Source organism: Camelus bactrianus, chromosome 5, assembly GCF_048773025.1.
Source record: "Camelus bactrianus isolate YW-2024 breed Bactrian camel chromosome 5, ASM4877302v1, whole genome shotgun sequence".
Taxonomy (NCBI): Eukaryota; Metazoa; Chordata; class Mammalia; order Artiodactyla; family Camelidae; genus Camelus; species Camelus bactrianus.
Genome location: NC_133543.1, coordinates 23,465,400 through 23,485,710, shown reverse-complemented (window position 1 = coordinate 23,485,710; position 20,311 = coordinate 23,465,400). Strand labels below are relative to the sequence as shown.

General features: G+C 38.5%; 1 protein-coding gene across 1 annotated transcript in view; it reads left to right on the top strand.

Moving 5' to 3' along the window:
- Positions 1–297: 297 nt before the first annotated feature.
- The window catches only part of NCKAP5 (NCK associated protein 5), a 918,990-nt gene continuing 898,976 nt past the window's right edge, over positions 298–20,311 (top strand). Inside the window, exon 1 of the mRNA XM_045508840.2 lies at positions 298–757. The gene's annotated coding sequence lies outside the window, so the exon portion shown is untranslated. The remainder of the gene's footprint in view (positions 758–20,311) is intronic.

Here is a 20,311-nt window from a genome sequence, read left to right as displayed (position 1 = left end):
ATTTTTTTTTTTCGTTGCCATTTTGGCTTTTAGATGAATGAAGAATTTTCTCAGCAAATTATTAATTACTCCTTCTTGCCTACAGAATTGAGTTCACTGTAATTCTGGAGGAGTCAATGGTATTCAAACTGCAGCTTTTGATGAAGTAATTGGCTGCTTCTGGGGCCTTTTTCAGCTGCCCTGGGCGTGCTTCACATGTAAACGACTGCCAAATGGATTCTTTCGACATTCCAGCCAATTAAAATACATTTAAAGTGCAGCTGGTGGAGAGGCAGGCCGGGCGATTGTGCAGAGGACTTCAGGGCAGAGAGACAGAAAACAAACTTTGCGGGAACCCCAGCTCGCGCAACGCAGCCAGGCGGTGGGGGCAGTGGAGAAAGTCCCCAAAAGAGGCTATCTTTAGCTCCCGTCAGAATCAAAGATGACACTTTGAGCACCACCTTAAAAGACACAAAAGAAGGAAGCGTGTTTGTTAAGGTGTCAGTTTTCTCCCCCTGCCTCTTGAAACTCCGCGTTGGCTGGTTGCCCAAGGTGGTGCTGCATACAAATATTGACAGAACACAGCAGTGTTTGTTAAACCCAGCCGGGGAAGCCAGTGATTAAAACTCTTGAAAGAAGATCCGAAAACCCCAGGAACTCTCTCCTGAATAGCCTTAGAACATTGACCGAATGAAAGAGTGAATTTCGTTGACCGAATGAAAGCACTGAGTGGGCTAAAAGGGAAACATTCACCGTCCCTGTCTGCTATGCCTTTTCGGTAAGGACAGAATTTTCTTTTCTCTCTCTCTCTCTCTCTCTTTTGTTTTTCTTTAATGTTTCTGTTGGTGCAGAGGCAAGAGCTTCCAACAGCCTCAGTAAGCGCTCGCCGCCAGAGCTCGGATTTGCAGAGCGCACAGTTTGCCTGTGATTTTTCCGGAAGACATGAGTGGATTGCAATGTGTAAATAGACGCAGGGCATCACCCAGCACGCACGTGGAGTCAGCCCGGGCTTTTCCGGAGTTCAGAAGGATACTTGTTTTAGTGTTTGCCTCTGCTGCTCTGTCCCAATATTTTCTGCCTGTGTCCTGGTGTCCTGAGATTGATTGCAAATAGATTCCTCCTTGGATCCCATAGGTATGCTGCAGGGGCTTGTTTCATTTTTCTTTTCATCGCAAATACTGTCTGGTTCATTCTGCCAGTCCCACACCTATGCACAAGAAGAGTGTTTTCTTCCTCCGGGGTTAATATTCAACCAGACACAAGCATTTTGTTTTAGGAAAGCACATCCCAAGTGTTTGGAAATGCCTTGCTTTATCTTGACTTTCACTGGAGAAGCTGCTAAGTTCGGAATTTGTTCTGAATCGCTCTTTTCTTATATTTTAAGGCAGCAGCTGCAGCTGCACTGTCTCTGTGGTTCTGCAAGCTCAGTAAATACCCAGCTCCGCGGGTTGGACTCCAATGTCCATCTTAAATTCCTGAGAAAGCTCAAGTCAGAGCATGGCTTAGCAGGGGTATTGATTCCTACCCTTCAATTTACCAAAGACACACAAAGTTCCTGATTGTTTCCTGTCGTAGCTGGCCACGGTAGGGCCTTTTTGGCTACAGGTCTGTTCATTGCAAACAAAGAATCTTGCACATTTCACGGTGGAGGATCGCATTGCAGTGTCCTGAGCTCAGTTAAATGCGCTTTATTAATCTTTAATGTGCCAGTAGCTGTGAGGCTATGCCAAACTGAGACTTTCCAAAACTCTTGGAGCTACCTGCTGCCAAGATAAACCGTGGTTGGCCCAGAAGGGATATTTTAAGGAAACTCGCAAGAGCAAAGTTTTACCTATTAAGTTTGTCATGAGTCAATGAAAGACATCTTAAATAAAAGAGAGTTCAGAACGAAATGCCTCAGCTGTGCCCTCTGTGTGAGAGCCCTGCTGGTGGGAGTCCGTGTCCTCACACACACAGCGGTCTATGTTCCGTATGGGGAGAGCATAAGGCGTTCTACTGTGTGGGTGTTGGGTTGTGTTGATGAAATGGATGCTGTGTGAATGCAGAAGGCCTTCCTGCCTGTGGCAGTGTCTGATCCCAGAGACAAACAAGGCTACCCATGTGGTGGCCACTTGTCCAATGTAACCATTTCAGACATACCAGAAGAGCTGGTGATGGGCAGAGCTTACAGAAATCCACTTGGACAGAAATGTAACTTTGTACAGAAGAAAAATGGCATGGTATACCTCAGAAAATTGGGCCGTGGAGGTGACCTTAGAACTCAGAGGACAATGGGAACGTCTGTGTGACTGACCACGTCCTGGAGAATGGACAGTGGTGGCCTCTGGGGGCTGTGGGTTGCTAACTGTGCTAACACAGGGTCATGGTGTCATCATAATTCCCTGAGGATGTAGATCATAGTTAAAATGGACCCTGCCTATAAACACCAGTCCTGTAAGCTGAGACTTCATCTGTCAGGGTTGCTGTGAGGAGAACACTGAATTGGAGCTGAGAGGAGCTCCAAGATCCTTTCTGATTTAGAAGCAGTGATGTAAAGACATTCTACACACATGGAAGCAGTGATGAGAAAGGGTCAAGAGTGAGGAAAGCCCAACATGAAGTGGGTAGTTTTGTTGTCTTCAGAGTCAAGCCCAGTCTTCTTCCTGTGGCCTGGGACAGGGCTGACAAGCTAGGTGGGTTAAATCTGATTGCCATGATTTTTTGTAAATAAAGTTTTATTGGCATGCAGCCACACCCCTTTGCTGACAGAAGGTCTTTGGCTGCTTTTGTGCTACCGCAACAGAGTTGAGTAGTTGCAGCAGGGACCCTTTGGATCCACAAAGTCTGAAACATTTAGTATTTGGCCCTTTACAGGGAAAGTTTTAGAAGCTAGAGATGGAGAACAATGCTTCTCAAATTATCTCATGGACCAGTTTTGTTTTTGTTTTAATTTCCAGCCTGTTATGGACTGATCATTTTATTAAGTATGGTAAAAATGTTGCTTGAATGTTGTGGCAATATCAAATTGCTACAAAATTTCTCTGTCTTTACTTACATTTTGTACTTATCATGGATCCTCAACAAACAGTTGGCAGACTGCTGCCAGTCTGTGGGCCACACTTTGAGAATCTATAGCCCCTGCTGAATTTTCTGGTCTTGTGCCATTTGTCCCAAATCTCCAATCATGCTGCTGTTCTTTCTGAGGATTGTATTCAATAAACTCTTTTCCATATTTAGGCTTGTGCTACTGATGTTTGCTCAACCTGGACGTCTCTAGATCCTCCCTTAGCTCTTTTTCGCTTAAGGGCTCTGCTTCCTTTCACTTCACCACTCCACCTGCAAAATCTTCCCACGTCTTACATCACTCTTCCTTTATAGCCCTTGTTACAACCAGTGCTTGTCTTGTGGGTTTATTTGTTGATCTTCCTATTCGTTTCCCTTTGTTGTTTTACATTCAGTAACATCATCCATTTCAGCAGGTTCGAGCAGAAAGGAATTTCATATTGGTTTTAGGTGGCGTATAAAATCTTGTAGGAGGAGGTCTACATCCAATCTAATCACTGTGCTAGACCTTGGGCGTCCAGTGATGAGTTAGAGAGGTAATAGTCGAGAAGGCCTGTAATCTACATCCAACCCCTGTGGCAGAGCTTCTGAGACCATGCCTAGAACAACAGAGAATTCAACCACTATAGCTCTGTCCCTTGCTATATGAAGCTAGGATTCAGGAAGCTGATGCCACCACTGCTAGCTCCATGATTACGCTGCCTCTCCTGTCATCTCCTCCCCACAAATGAGCATTTCTGTTTCTTGAAACACGTGCGGCTAGGGGCAGGATACTGGGATTTTTGCTAAAGAGATTGCAGAGTTCCCAAACCTCTGGTAGGAACAGCAGATATATAGCATCTACCTCCTGACCTTCACTCTGATCTTCAAATCCCACTGGGGCAGGGGTGTTCTTCAGGGTGGAATCTGGATCACGGCAGAACTTGAGCTAAGAGAGAGTCAGGAAAATGCCACCTTAGGTTTTTTTAGTCTTTAATGTTGGAAAGGAGTCACCAGAATCTGCCTCCATCCTCTGTTAGAATGGAATCTCCATGAGAGTAGGGACCTTGTCTGCTCATTCATACCCTACACCAATGCTAAAATAGTGCCTGGTATATGTAACATGCTCAGTCAATGTTAATCATAAGAATATATGCATGAATTAATGACACATTCCCCAGAAGTCTGTGATTTATGTAGGAGGGTGGCATGTGTCATACGTGAGGGAGATTCATGAATATGAGCCAGCCTGGGAAATGTCTCTACGGTGGGATAATATCACCTTTGGAATATACTCATGTAGTGAGTTACACTCAGTCTGCTCAGGACTGGGATTATTCTGGTTACCATCTAATATCATTTACTGAGGACTTACTATGAGCCATATACTACAGTAAGTGCTATATATGCATAACTCATTAAATCTGCAAAAAAACCTTAAGTAGGCATTATTTCCATTTACATAGAGAAAGCAGAGACTATCAGTGGAAAAGTGACTTCCTAAGTCACAGAGCTGGTGAGTGGTAGAGCTGGATTGTATCCCATGACTTTTGAAATCTAAGTTTGCATCCTTCACCTATCGTTATAAACCTGCATATGATTTATTTTTCTGGTTGTTGTTCCTTTACCTAAGACTCTCCTGTTTTGTTTCCATCCTAGTGTCTGGTTAATCTACTGATTATCTACTTTGTGCCTTAGCAAGGTGAAATCCAGGCATCAGGGCTGAGATATTGGGACAGGTCCCTGGTCATCATTACTGAATATTGCAGAATATTAGCAATGAATCTGTGGGACTATAGGTGAGCATATAATAGGAGTCAAAAAGAACTAAATATACAGTGATTAAGGTATCAAAAATTGCTCTTAAGACAAAAACCCTAGACAGCAGAATATTTCTGTTATAATTGGACAAACTTCTAGCCTCATTGTATATGTTTGATTAGAAATTTCAAGTCTTTGTCTTCTATTTGGTTGAAATTCTACTTCATACCATTTTCATTAAACATAATAATTGTGACTTGTCATTTTGTAACAGAGAATAAGTTGAAAATTATTTTTATATTTAAAACATCAAAGAACTCAAAGATACCTCTGGAGAAAGACACTTTGTCAAGGGGTGGGAGATCTACCAAAGATTATTTGACAGCAGTATCTATGATGAGACAAACCACTTAAATTCCTGACTGTAGTGCCTATAAAAATGCTAAAGGAAAGAGGAGTACTTCTGAAACGGTGGAGTAAAAACCTCTGAATGTCTACTCTTCCATAGAAACAAGGAGAACACTGACAAAAATGGTCCAAATCAACTTTTTTGAACTTGGGAAATTAAACAAAGGCTTAAGACAATCTGAGGAGCATTTATTCAGGAAAAAACAAAAACAAAACCAAAACCCTGAATCTCAGTTCAAACAGTGTGCTTTGTGTCATTTGGCTTGCCCTATTCCTAGGCACCTCTTCCCAGCTCTGAGGAAACCTTGAAAATTAACAGTTTTTCCATCACGGTAGCTGTGAAAATCCGTAGTGTAGCAGCCAGTGGAGGGGAAAAGCCTGTTTCAAGCTCTACAAAGAGCTTCATTCCCAGAGAATTCGCATGATATGACCTGTCTGGTAGCTCCTTGGGAACTCCCACTGGTAGGTCTTGTTTTTTATTTGACCTGATTCAAAACTCATTGCAAAGAACTTTTCTCTTGGGACATTTATCACAGAAATTAACATTGCAGCTGCCTGAGGCAGCAATAAGAGTTGGGGCAAACAGGATGATAATCAAAAAAATTCTAAATGAAAAGCAAGGGGAGGAAATGTCCACTGGGGTGTTGGAAAGCTCACATGTTCCTGGAAACATAAAAGGCGTGCACGTGTGCAGAGGTGTGCACATTCTCAGGAATGACCTAAGAAGTCCCTTACCTCTCTCACCTATAGCTGACCTTGAGGTTCTGCACAAGCAGGGAATGAAAACCAGGGAAGAAGTGTAAACAGCTGGCAAATTGAAATGTGCCCCACTATACACAGAAATCCCCTCAGCAAAGGATGAAAGACTTATTGGCTGAAGGCATTATAAAAAAGATCTGCCCAGCCATTAGCTGGCCACTAAGCTAACCACACATGACAAAGAATACAGACTCCACAGAGTAAGAATAGGGAAAGCACTAAAGAAATAGCAAGAACAATTACAGCAACATCAAACAGAAACAACAGCAAAGCTTGATTGGAGGACAGATCTGATTTCCAGAGTTACCACAATAAATTATTTTAAAAGTTCAATTTTTAAAAAAGCTTATGAGACAGGCAAAGAAGCTGGAAAATATGTTCCAATCATGGGGGTGGTGTGGCGGGAAAGGCAGTCAATAGAAATTATCTTTGAGGAAGCTCAGGCACTGTACTTACTAGACAAAAAATTTAAGGGGTCAGTGATCATAACTATGTTCAAGAAACTAAAGGAAATAATGTTTAGAGGAATAAAGGGAAATATGAGAACAATATCTTACCAAGCAGAGAATATCAATAAAGAGAAAAAAGCTTAAAAAGAAGCCAAACTAAAATAAAAACTTCACTGTTGGGTTCAACAGCTAGGTTTAAGTAGTCAGTAGAAAGAATCAGAAAGTTTGAAGATAGGTCAAATGAAATTATTCAATATGGAAATATAAAGTAAAAAAAGAATAAAAATTAACAGATCCTCAGAGACCTGTGGGACACCATCAAGTGTACCAGTGTACACGTTATGGGAGTCTGAGAAGGAAAGGAGAGACAGAAAGGGGCAGAAAGAATATCTGAAGAAATAATGGCTGAAAATTTTATATATTTCATGAAAATGGGAATTTACATATCCAAGAATCTCAATGAATTCCAAGTAGGATAAACCTAAAGAGGTTCACTCTGAGACATAATCTAATTGTCAAAAATCAAAGAGAGAATCTTGAAAGCAGCAAGAATATAGAGCCTTGTTATATGTAAAGGAGTCTCACTTATACTAATAGCCAGTTTTTCATCAGAAACCAGGGAGGCTAGAAAGCAGTGGAATGATATATTCAAAGTACTGAAAGAGAATCCTATATCCAGCAAAACTGTTCTTCAAAAATAAGGAGAAATTAAGACATTACCAGATAAGTGAAAACTGAGAGAATTTATCAACAGAACTTTCCTTCCTTAAATTACTAAAGGAAGACATTCAGGCAAAAATAAAAGGAAACTAGATAGTAACTTGAATCCACACAAAGAAATAAAGAGCACTGGTAAAATATAAAAGACAATTTACATGTATTTTTTGTTTATAACTCCTTTTTTTTTTTTTCTGCCTGATTTAAAAGATACCTGCAAGCTAGAAGTTTAAAACTATGTTGATGAGCTCATAATGTAGAAGAATGTAATGTTTATTACAATAAGAAGACAAAGAAGAGTATCTTTATAGGAGCAAAGTTTTTGTCTATTGAAATAAAGTAGATATTAATCCAAGTAGATTGTTATATTAGATAATTAGATAATCTAGATGAAATAGACAAATTCTTAGACACAAAACTACTGGAACTGACTCAGAGAACAAACAAAATATCTGAATAGACTTTTAATAGGCAAAAAGATTGAATTAATGATCAACAGACTTACTACAAAGAATAGTGGGCCAGATAGCTACCTGGTGAATTCTAGCAAACATTAAAAGAAGAATTAAAACTAATTTTTCACAAACTCTTCCGAAAAATAAAAGAGAAAGGAATACTTCCCAACTCAGTCTATGAGGCCAGTATTACCCTGAGACTAAAGAAACAGGAAATAAAAACAATAGTCTGATAATGTCTTATGAATATGGGCACTATAATTCTCAAAATACTAGCAAACCAAATTTGGCAACATATTAAAAAGGATTATACACTATGCCTAAGTGAGATTTATTCCAGGAATGCAATTTTGGTTATGCATATGAAAAAACAATGTAACACAAAAACATTAATAGAATAAAGGCCAGAAACCATGTGCTTATTTCAATAGATGCATTAAAAACCATGTGACAACATCCAACACCTTTTAAAACTCTCAACAAACTAGGAACAGAACTGCCTCAACATGATAAAGAGCATCTACAAAAACTTACAGGTAATATTACACTTAACAGTGAAAGGCCTTTCCCCTTAAAAAAAAAAATATATATATATATATATAACATGTCTGCTCTCATTACTTCTATTCCATATAGTTCTAGCTAGAGCAATTAGACAAGAAAAAGAAATAAAAGGCACCCAGATTGGCATAAAGATGTAAAACTATCTTTATATGCAGGTGATATGATTTCGTATATAGAAAATCCTAAAGAATTCATTTTAAAATAGAATTAATAAGTGATTCAGCAATATTATAGGATACAAGATCAATATACAAAAATCAGTTGTATGTCTACACAACAGTAATAAACAATTTGAAAATGAAATTAAGAAAAGCAATTCAATTTATAATAACATCAAAAAGAAAATATTTACAAAGAAATTTAACAAAAGAAGTCCAAGAATTACGCACTGAAAACTACTAACCATTGATGAATGAAATTGAAAAAGACCAAAATAAATGGAAAGATATCCCATGTACATGTATTGAAAGACTTAATATTGTTAAGATGGTGATACTCCCCATGTTGATCTAGAGATTCAACAATAATTGTTATCAAAATCCAAGACACCTTTTTTCTTTTAGAAACTGACAAGCTGATAGTAATATTTATATGGAAATGAAAATGACCCAGAATAGCCAAAAAACAATCTTAAAAAAGAAGAGCAAATTTATAACTCATAGTCCTTGATTTTAAAAGTTACTGGTAAGCAGTAGTACAAAAAAAGTGTGTTACTGGTATAAGATTAGACATGGAGGTCCATGGAATTAGATTGAGAGTTCAGGAATAAACTCTTATATTTATGGTCAACTAATTTTTGACAAGGGTTCCAAGACAATTCAATGCAGAAGAAAGAATCGTTTTTCAACAAATGGTACTGGGAAAGGTGGATATCCACATGTAAAAGAGTAAAGTTGGGACTCTTAACTCCTAACTTACGCAAATATTCAAAATGTATCACAGACCTAAATGTAAGAGCTAAAGCTATAAAACTCGTAGAAGAAAACATAGGAGTACAACTTCATGATTTTGGATTAGGTAGAAGTTTCTTAGATATGACACCAAAAGCAAAAATGACAAGAGAAAAAATAAAGACATCATTAAAATGAAAAGCTTTTGTACCTCAAAAGACATCATTAAGAAAGTGAAAAGATAGTCCATATGATGGAAGAAAATATTTGCAATATCAGATAAGGGACTTGTATTCCATACGATGATATATTATTCAAGCAGGATATATAAAGAACTCTTACTATCAACCATAAGACAAATAACTCTTAAAAAATGGGCAAAGGATTTAGTCATTTCTTCTAACAAGATATACAAATGGCCAATAAGCACATGAAAATATGCTCAACATCATTAATCCTTGGGTGAATTCAAATTAAAAGAAAGTGAAATACCATTTTGCACCCATTAGGATGGCTATAATGAGAGAGATGAACAATAACAAATGCTGGCAAAGATGTAGAGAAATTAGAACCCTCATATGTTGCTGGTAGGAATGTAAAATGGTACAGCCGTTTTAGAAAAGATTTGACAATTCTTCAAAATGCTAAACATAGAGTTCCCATATAATCCAGCAGTTCCTCTCCCAGATATATACCCAAGAGAATTGTAAACATATATCCACACAAAAACTTGTACATAAGTGTTCTCAGTAGTATTATGCATTATTACCAAAAAGTAGAAAGAACCCAAATGTCTTACATGACAAATAAACAGAATGTGGCATATCCATACAGTGGAATATTATCAAGCCATATATTGGAATTAAATACTGATGCATGCTACAATACGGATGAGCCTTGGAAACATTATGCTAAATGAAAGAAGCCAGACACAAAAGGCCACATACTGTATGATTCCATTTATATGAAACGTTCAGAATAGACAGAGAGTAGTGGTTGCAAGGGGCTAGGAAAAAGGGAGATTGGAAAGTGATTGGTAATTGGCATGGTGTTTCTTTAGGGGGTAATAAAATATTCTGAAATTAGATATTGGCGATGGTTGCATATCTCTGTGAATATACTAAAAATGGAATTGTGCTCTTTAAAAAAGATAACTTTATTGTATAGTGTTATATCTCAATAAATATGTTATTTTAAAAATTGCTAAGGGGAGAAACCAGAGTAATTGGACACTCCAGAATCAGGTCCATCTTTCCAATTTTTGAGCATGAGGCAAGAGTGCAAATAGAGGTCTACATGCCATACATTAAACATTTAAAAATTATGAATCAAACACCATCTTAAATATATTTTCCTTCTTCCACTTTGACAAATACACCTTTGTCCAAAAACAACTTTGTACTGTTGGCTATGGGAAGTCAGAAAAGACTTTAAGAAGAACAGTAATGTAATCATATTATCATTTATGTAACAGCTTGTTGGCAGTCCTTTCGAGGTGTGAGTAGGAGAGAGCCTGGGGACTGCAGTTAATAAGTGAGGATGATGGTCCCACCAGGAACTGGGGAGGACTCTAAGCAATGTCACAGGTATAGAGACAGTGTGACAGATACAACAGAGATTCTAAAAGCTGGGTCAGCAGAAATGGATGGGGAAGGAGGGAGGGGAGAGAAGAGAAAGAGAGGCCAATTGACCTTTAGAGCTTCAGTGACTCAGGCTGGTGACATCATTGCCTAAGAGAAAAAGATGAAGGAGGCTTTGATGGACATGGAGGAGTCTTGGGAGCTGGGCTTTGGATATGTGAGGCTGGACATCAGGTGGAAGTGACCAATGAGTATTTGGAAGTAGATGTCTGTTGCCTAGAAAAGAGGCATGGGCTAATAAAACAATTTGGAAGTCATCAGAATTGTCAAAATCCCAGGAGGGAGTAAGATTTCACAAGGGGGAGAAAAAAGAGTAAGAAGCAAATGGTAAGAGACACAACAGAGCAGTACCATTAATAATCAGGCTGAAATGTTTCTCCTAAAAACCAATCACAAATATAACACCGTTTGCAGGAACTCTCATGTTGTACATATAGCAGGGTCTCAATCACACGGCAAGCTTGAGGCTGTTGGTCAGAAAATGGTGATTATACTATGGTCCATAACCAGTAGCGGTTGGGATAGAACAACCAAAATCAGCTGAATTGTATGTGGAAAAACATGTAACTGAACTTTTAATTTATATATAACATGGAGCTTTTATCTTAAAAAAAAAAAAACTAATATATGTGTATATAACTGGCTGCAGTTTGCTTGTTAGGATTGTTTTTGTGTGATCACCTGTGTTTGAAAGAAGCCAAACAGGCTGTTAATTGCCTTAACTGGATGACTATGCCATTTAATGTTATTACAGGATTTTATACCTTGAAAGTACTTCAGAACCATTAATTAGACATTCCTTATCAGCTCCCTGCATTAGGCATTACCATCCTGTTTTTGTTCTTGCTGCCACTGCCGTTGCCCCACGTGCTATAATTGATGAAAGGTTACTTGATTGGACTTCATCGGGAAAAGCACTTTGAACCAAGAACCTGCCTAGTCTTTGGTTACTGAAATAGCGTTGATTCGAGTTTGGTGTTGCAAGGTTTTCTGTGTGTTTATTTGTTGAATGAACAAAATTCGCATGTTTTCAGTGGCTTAAGCTGTTGTCTGAAACACCCTTCTGTACTTTGATTGGCAAAACCCAGGGCCATTACTACCTCCTGTCATCCCAGGCCCAGTCTCAGGAGTCCCCGTCTTCACATCACCAGGAAATGGCCCAACATTTGGGCTGTAATCTCGTTTCCTTGGTTTCCCTGGGATTTAGCAATTCTAAGAGAAGCCAGTATCTGTATAATAAGTAACTGGACTTAGTTGGTGGAATACGAAAAATTAAGAAGTTAAATGTGTTAAGCAGGTTTTTAACCTTCAATCAGCAGCAGTCACATATTTTCAATGAATCATGAAGGAGCTAGTTTTGGGGAAAACCTTAAAAGAGGTAAAGATAGCATGCCTCTCCATGTTTGATCCTCCTTCTCTTCTGCCCTGGCTTCTAGAGGTCCTACAGCAGGATTGCCTGTCTCCTCCTGCTGTGATTTATAAGCCATGTTCTTTTATGCCCTTATCTGCATCCTATTTTATTACTCTGAATGGATATAAAGCAGGTTGCTATGAGGTAGATTATCTCACAGTCTGATGGTGGAAGTGTCAAATGGTGTGGCTTTTATGGAAAGCATTCTAGCAATATGTATTAGAGTATTTTGATCTATTCTATTTTAATTTATTCAAAGGAAATAATATGTGGTATGTACAAATATCTACCTATAAAATTATTCATTACTATATTATTTATAATGCTAAAATAAAGAAAACAACTATCCATCAATAGGGGAATTGTCAAATAAATTATGGATGGAAGAGAGCTCTTATAAATCTATAAGAAAAAAGATTACAATCCTAATAGAAAATAGTTAAAGAAAATGAAATGCAGTTTACCAAGGAGAAATATAACTGGCCGAGTAGCTTTTGAGCAGATGTTCAAGCTCATTAGAAATGAATGAGATACAAATGAAAGTAATGAGATATTATTATGTTACCTATTATTAGCAAAGATTAAACCATCCTAATTGATGAAGAGGTGAAAATCAGGCCTCCTCATTTACTCTTGGTAGGAATAAAATTGGGACAAATTTGAGGGGGAGTAATTTGGGTCAGAGAGAGCATAATTTTGACCCAGCAATGCACTTCTAAGAATGTATCTTAAATAATCAGAAAGTCTACGAAGGCTGTGTATAGGATATTTATAACTGATATTATAACTGTTATAACCCTTATACTAGTGAATAAGTAACAGTTATACTAGTGAAAATGGAATAATCCAAAGTCCCTTGGAAGGTGGTTGTTAAATAAATTGTAGTCCAACCCCAGGGTGCAACACCATACATCCATTAAAAAGTGACACATATCTAGTTGATAGGAATAATGCCTTTGATATAGTAAGTGGAAAATGTAAACTAGAAATAAATGTATATTATAAACTCATTTTTTAAAGCTGCATCTATCCACGTGTATATGTCTGCCTACAAACGAAAATTTGAAAGTACTTCCACTAAAATGAGAAGATAATTTTTACCCTTATTGTACACTTTTGTATTGCTGAATTTGTTTTTAATTCACGTATATTAACATCATAATCAGAAAAATGCAGCTTCATCATTGTAATCAAAGAAGTAAGATGTTACCTCCATAAGATGAAATACAGAGAAATTTAAAACAGTGATTTTTGAAAAACTGTCAATGAAATGATGCTAAATAAAAAATAATTACAGAGAAAAAAGATGGGGAGGAAATACATCAAATATTAACAGTGTTTATCTAAAATACATAAGAGAATTACAGCCATAACTAAATTATTGTAATAAATATCTATTGATTTCATATTCAGGATAAAAATGTTTTAAAAACAATTTAACAGAGGTATTTGTATTGTGACCAAGTTCTCCATACTCTCTATTTTTTAGGTGCCACAGATCAGAACCTCATAGTTATAGCTACTAACACTCACATTAAAAAGAAACTATTATAGGGGGTAGGGTATGGCTCAAGTGGTAGAGTGCATGCTTAGCATGCAAGAGGTCCTGGGTTCAATCCCCAGTACCTCCTCCAAATATAAATAAATAAATAAACCTAGTTCCCTCCCCCTCATAAACAAACAAACAAAAAGTAAATGTTGTCATGCCAGATATTCGTCATAAGCCAATTAAAAAATTCTTGTATGTGGAAACTTCTATAATAGTGCACCCTATAGACACTGTAGTAGACAGATTTTTAGTTATTGGATCTTCCAGGGAATTAGGGGGAAATGTCACATACACACAAAATACTTCTGCACATTTAGTATGCAATTCACAGACTTGGGTAAATGGTAAAAACAAATTAGGAAGCATATTATTATACTGTTTGCTTTTTCAGATACAGAATTTGGAAAATTTGGTAAGATGTATTTTTGACCAACTCATCCAAAGTAATAATTTACCCACCATCATATTATCTTAAATTGATTTATTCCTATGAACCGTCTTCAGTTGTGTCATCTTAGAACACCTTTGATTTTCACAATCCTATGAGTTAGGCAGGGCAAATATTTACAATTCATGGCTGAGGAAAGAGTTTCAGAGACATTAATTAACATGGCTCAAGATATCAAACTGGAAAATGGAGGAGCTGGGATCTGAACTCACATATTTCTGATAATCCAGGTTAGTTACAGTTACTACTGGGAATTGAATCAGTGTTTACTGACTCCAAATCCATGTGTACCATACCATTCTGTTCCCCCAGAAGCTTAAAATGCCTAGGGATTGAATTCTGATCTGTCTTCTAACAAGACACTGGTGAGCATAAAGAAAAAGAGAATTCCAGGTAAAGGAATGAGTATGCTAAGGCATACACCAGGAGAAGGGGTTTAGGGGTGGAAGGGAGATGGGTAGAAGCTCAAACTCAATGTCTGCAAAAGTGGTACAGGTGTTATAAGTAATGGAAGCCTGCCAGGAGTAAGAGAAACAAAATCATGATAATAAATGAGAGCACCATTGGATCTCATTGTGGTGTAGACTGCAGGGATTCCTGAGGAAGTGGGTGACTCAGAGAGCCTGTCCTGCTGAATGTCTGGGGGATGTAGCTGATACTCAGCACCAGCAATTGTTGCCAAAAAGAAGCTAGCTCTGCATTTCAATTTTTTAAAAAAATGTTTAAAAGAAGCTGTAAATTGGATTTTTTGGTCAAATTTTCCTATTTTAAAATACTAGCATTAATTTTAAAATAACTTTTTTTGGTGGGAAGGGATAAATTGGGAGTTTGAGATTTGCAGATACTAACTACTATATATAAAATAGATAAACAACAGGTATCTACTCTATAGCACAGGGAACTATAGTCAATATCTTGTAGTAACTTGTAATGGAAAAGAATATGAAAAGGAATATATGTATGTACATCTATGACTGAAACATTATGTTGTACCCTTCAAATTGACACAACATTGTAAACTGACTATACTTTGATTAAAAAAATATAATATTCTGCTGGCTGACTAAAACACATCTGAAGGCCATCAAAGCCTTCAGTTTGTGATTTGCTGGTTTGTGATTTCTGGGTTTACTAGTCTGTCTGTGGGTGTACTAGGCTCTTGACCAAATTCAGTTGCGTTTCCTTGATGTCTTAATTATACCACCGTGATTCTTAACATTAGTCCTTACACATTAGGAAATCCCTGCTTTCCTCTTCTTCACACCCACCTAAACCAGCCACCCCTACCCTGGTTCTTACTCAGGTTCCATCTCAGGGATTGGAAAGGAAGGTTGCCCCTGAGAGGACAGCCCCAGTGTATCCCCAGAACAGTCTAGCTAAACACCGCTGTAGGTGAACTCTGAGGACTGACCCTCAGGGCTTGGGAAGGGTGTGCTTTAATTAAGTTACATTTCTGTCTTTAATTATTATCTAGACGAGAAAGTTTTGCAAGACTGTAAATGTATGGTAGTACCTTGGTGATACAAATCACTCAGGTTTTCTTCCTCCAGGGAGAGTCCAACCAGGAGGTACCGAGGAAAGTGCAAAACATGTATGAGTGATGGCACTAATTGCCATGTTAAATCTGCAAAACTGGATTAAACATGTGACTATGGCCTTGACCTGAAATTGGCAAAGATGAATGTCCTCCGAATTCCATAGAAAGGGTCTCAACAAAGGCAAAATGTACACTTCTCTCTCACACACACACTGTTTAGTCCAGTGAACATTCCAATGCATCTTTGAGGACATCTTCACTTTGGAGATACTTCCCTTCATAAACCATCTCGGGACTAATTTATAACATAACCTTTAAGTATGTAATGTTCTTCCACTTACAGTGAGTTTTTGATCATGATTCTTTATAGAATATTTGGAAAATATCACAAAATATAGGGAAAATGATAAAAAAAAAATTACATTTAATCCCACCATCACCCAGAGACACTCACTGTTACGACTCTGGCATGAATATTTAGCCTTTTTGCTATACTTTCATGAAAAACAGACAGATAAATGAACGAACAATAACAGCAAAACATCCGAAAGCAAACAAACTCTTGACTTGGTATGAAGAATTTGAATATCAAGAAATGGATTTCTGTGCTAAATTCATTCAAGATAAGTAAGCAGAAAGGAAAAATGCCGAGGTGAGACTAGAAGAAAGTCAGAATCCAACTAGTCAGAGGGGAGAGTGAGCACTTCCTCTGTAACACTGTAAGCACGCTTTGACTGGAGGGATGAAGGTCGAGGAAGACAGAACCATTTGGGGTGTTAGATACAGTCATGACAGGTGAGAATACAGGTGAGACACATATGAACACAACTTGCAGCTCTTTATATAAATATAGAGGATTCTTACAAAATAATACGTCTTTCATAGCTTTGGGTGGGAGGGATTCTTACCCTAATCCCCCCGAAACACCTTTCTTTAGTCACTCTGTCTCCAGTACTTTCTTCCTAATCAAGCAATCATCATAAGTCAAAGCAAAAAATCTAAACTATTTTGAGCACTTACTTACATGTGTATTTGTATGCAAAGTTCCAATGTGTACCTTTTAGATCTGTCCTCTATTATGTATATACACTGTGTCATTTAATTTTTTAGTAACTTCACTGAGATGTTATCTACATACCACTTAAAGTGTGTAGCTCAGCATTTTTGGTATATTCACAGATTGGGTAACTATCACCACTATATCATTTTAGAACATTTTTAATCACTCCTCAAAGGAACAGCCTACCTATTAGCAGTCACTCTCACTCACCCCAAACAAATCCACTCTATTCTGGTACTGGACCCTTATCTGTTACATGATTTGCAAATATATTCTCCCATTCTATTATGGCTTGTCTTTTTATGTTTTTAATGGTATCTTTTGAACCGCAAGGGTTTCTAATTTTGATGAAATCAAATTTATCTATTTTTTTTTTCTTCTTTTGCTTATACTTTTATTATCTTTAAAAATCCTTTGCTTAACCCAAGGTCATGAAGATTTACTTCTGCGTTTCTTCTAAGAGCTTTATAGTTTTAGCTCTTACATTTAGGTCTGTGATCCTTTTTGAGGTCATCTTTGTATATGACATGAGGTAGGTAGGAGTCAACTTCATTCTTTTACAAGTAGATATCCAATTGTTTCAGCACCATTTATTGAAAAGACCATTATTTCCCAATTTAATGCCTCATTTAATTTTCACAATAGTCCAGTGAAATAGGAATTACTACCCCTGTTTGCAGATGAGGAAACTGAGGCTCAGGGAGGTTAAGTGACTTTCTCGATGCCCTGAAGAATTCCAAGTAAGAGGTGGAATTTAATTGGACTCCAAGGGAAATGTCCTTTCTAAGATGGGCATCTATTTCATGCCAGGTAGTAAAAGAAACACACTCACGAAAGAATACTCATCATTTGATGCCTTTCAATTTTTTTTTTTCAATTAAATAGACCCTTCCTGAGGAGCCATGAGTGTTGAGAGCTCCAGGACTAGGAAAGATGAATAAGCATCTTTGTTATTTTTAAAAGCTAGTAATAATACAGTAGAAACAAGGGAATTCCCTGTAAGTAGGATGGCTGTAGAAGTCAGGAGTTTTGGTCAAAACAACAGAAAGCAGCTCAGAGAGCCACAGTCAGAGTCAGGAGGAGCCTGGAGGACCAGCAAACAGACCAGAACGAGGCAAGTCCAGCGGCTCAGAAGCAGGGAAGGACTGTCTTGGGAAAGTAAGGTCAGGACATCATGGCCATTGTGGAACCCCACTGTTGACACTGAGTGAACCTCCTTGTCTCCGAGTTTTTGCATCCGTAGGTCTAGATTCAGAAACAAAGTGGGAGTGTTGGTCTAGCTGGTTGAGCCTAAGATGTGTGGCCCTGCCATGTGGGCAGAAGGGGCATGCCACTCAACATCCAATCCTTGGCACACACAGTGAGGCATCCCCCCAGATAACAGGGGGAGGGGATGCTGGAAATGCCCACTCCCAAGACAGTAGAGAAACCATTCTTCCCTCTGGTATTCTAATTGCTTTCTTTGTATCCATGAGCCACAGAGTCAGTTAGTCTCTGTCTTATTCTTATTCCTCTGAGTATTTCACATGCCCCATTTTCTTAATGAGGATATAGTTTCTTTCTGGTTAGGAACTGTGTTTTCATACCACTACTATGCATCCTCATAGCACCCTGAATACAGGCTCATGTATTTTCAAATGGCTGATGATTCCTAGGATACCCCAGGGACCACAGTCCGTCCTTCAAAACCCACGTGTTGGATTCTGGATAGCCAATTTCTAATCTTCAGTCAGATTTTCCTTCCTGCTCCAGATGATTCTAAGGCCCCAACCGTGACATCAGTTGAGGGTGCACATCTGGATGGGCTCAGTGAGAGGGGACTCTGGGCTAAGTCATCAGTTTCACCTAGCACACACATTGCTGCTAATATTGCCTTCGTCTTGAGCTTTCTAACTCTTGAAGGTAGTTCTTTTTAGTGCTTCTATCATCCATCACATTTCTGTGAAGTTTTGGGTTCTTTCCCTTGTTTATCATCAGGGGCCAGGACTGGTTGCCTTTTCTGCTTTACCAACCCCCAGGGAGATGAGTGGAATCCCCCGAATAGCTGAGCTCTGACTCAGAGCTGTGAGGACCTGCTCCCCTGGCCTCTCCCCACTCCCTCCATCATTTTCCGCAGTTTACAAAGCCCTGGGGTCGTGTGATCCACTCACAATATAAGTATCCGTGGCTGCAAAGCAAAATAACATCAGGTTCTTATTTTAATCCTACACGTTCAGCATGAAGGCAGCTAGACAATGCGGAAAGCATCAGTTCGTTGTCGTGTCATGTCCTGCTCTAGTTTTTCTTGTCCTTGGGAACTGCGGGCTGTAATGTCTCATCTTTTTTAAGAAAGTAGTTGCCTACTGTTAGTCTTTGGAAAGAATATGCAGGTTTTGCAAGGGACAGGACAGAAGGCCAAGGTTAGGAAAGATGAGTAAGTGCAGTCATTAATTTGTAAAATGTTCACAAAGTCTGCATGCTGACCCCTGATTGAGTGAAAACACATGGAACGGGTCTCAGTGATTTGGACCATCAACATTGTTCATTGCTGGTTGGATAATACATGTAGCCAGCCTCTTCCCTTCTTCCCCAAACACGTATACCCTTGCCCAGCAGCTGTACTGCCAGCCTTGTTCTTCGTGAGTGTTACTGAGGGTCCTGCAGAAGGTGGGGGGAGGGAAAGCTGATCAGGATACACAATGAGTTGTGTTGTGTTGGTGTCCCAGGGGGACAAAGTTGTTTTGTGATGGTTGTGTCGGCGATGGGAGAATTGGGTGGGGGAAAAAATCTCTTGTTCATTAGGGTTTGAGTCTAAAGAGAAATAAAAGATGTCTCCAATTGTGAAGCTTTAAGTAAATCCTCTTTGTATTTAGAGTCTAGACAGATGGAGGGGATCTTACACTTGGTAACTTTTATTTTAATTGGGACTTGGATTGTTGGTAATTCTTTGCTCCATTAAGACAAGAGCTGTCCCAATACCATCTCTGCCTGGGAAGAGATGGAATTCTGAAGCAGGGAATGTTGCCGGGAGGGGTAGAGGGGGTGGAAGTTTATCTTTATCATTCCCCATGACTATTTTAGGCTTATCTGTCTTGTCCTGGAGGCTACTTTCCAGACCTTATGTACCAGGCAACTGTTCCCTGCCACATTTTTCAGATCTGCTGTATGAATCTGATGATGGAGCTTCATTAATACTTACTAATTGAGCACCTACTGTGTGCCAGACACTATTTTGTGAGCAAACCATAACAATAGCTACTGTATGAGTATTTACCACGTGCCACGTGCTTTGTGTGTCTTACGGCGCTTCCTCCACAAAAGATGGCTATTTTGCAGATGGGGCAACTGAGGCTCAGTGAACTTGAATTACTTGTCCAAGGTCAAATGGCTAATGGGGGTTTTAAGATGGGAATAGAGGGACTAGAGGGACTCAGTGCTCACCCTCTCCTACAAATACATAAAAAATACATCTGTGAAACAATTCTCACAGAATACCTACTGAACTCTGACAGAAGATCTCATACAAGTAGAGCTACGAGAAAAATCTTCACAAAACTGTATAAACAACAAGAACCTACTGTGTCCCACAGGGAACTATATTCAATATCTTGTAATAACCTATAATAAAAAAGAATATGAAAGGGAATATATACATGTATAACTGAATCACTATGCTGCACACCA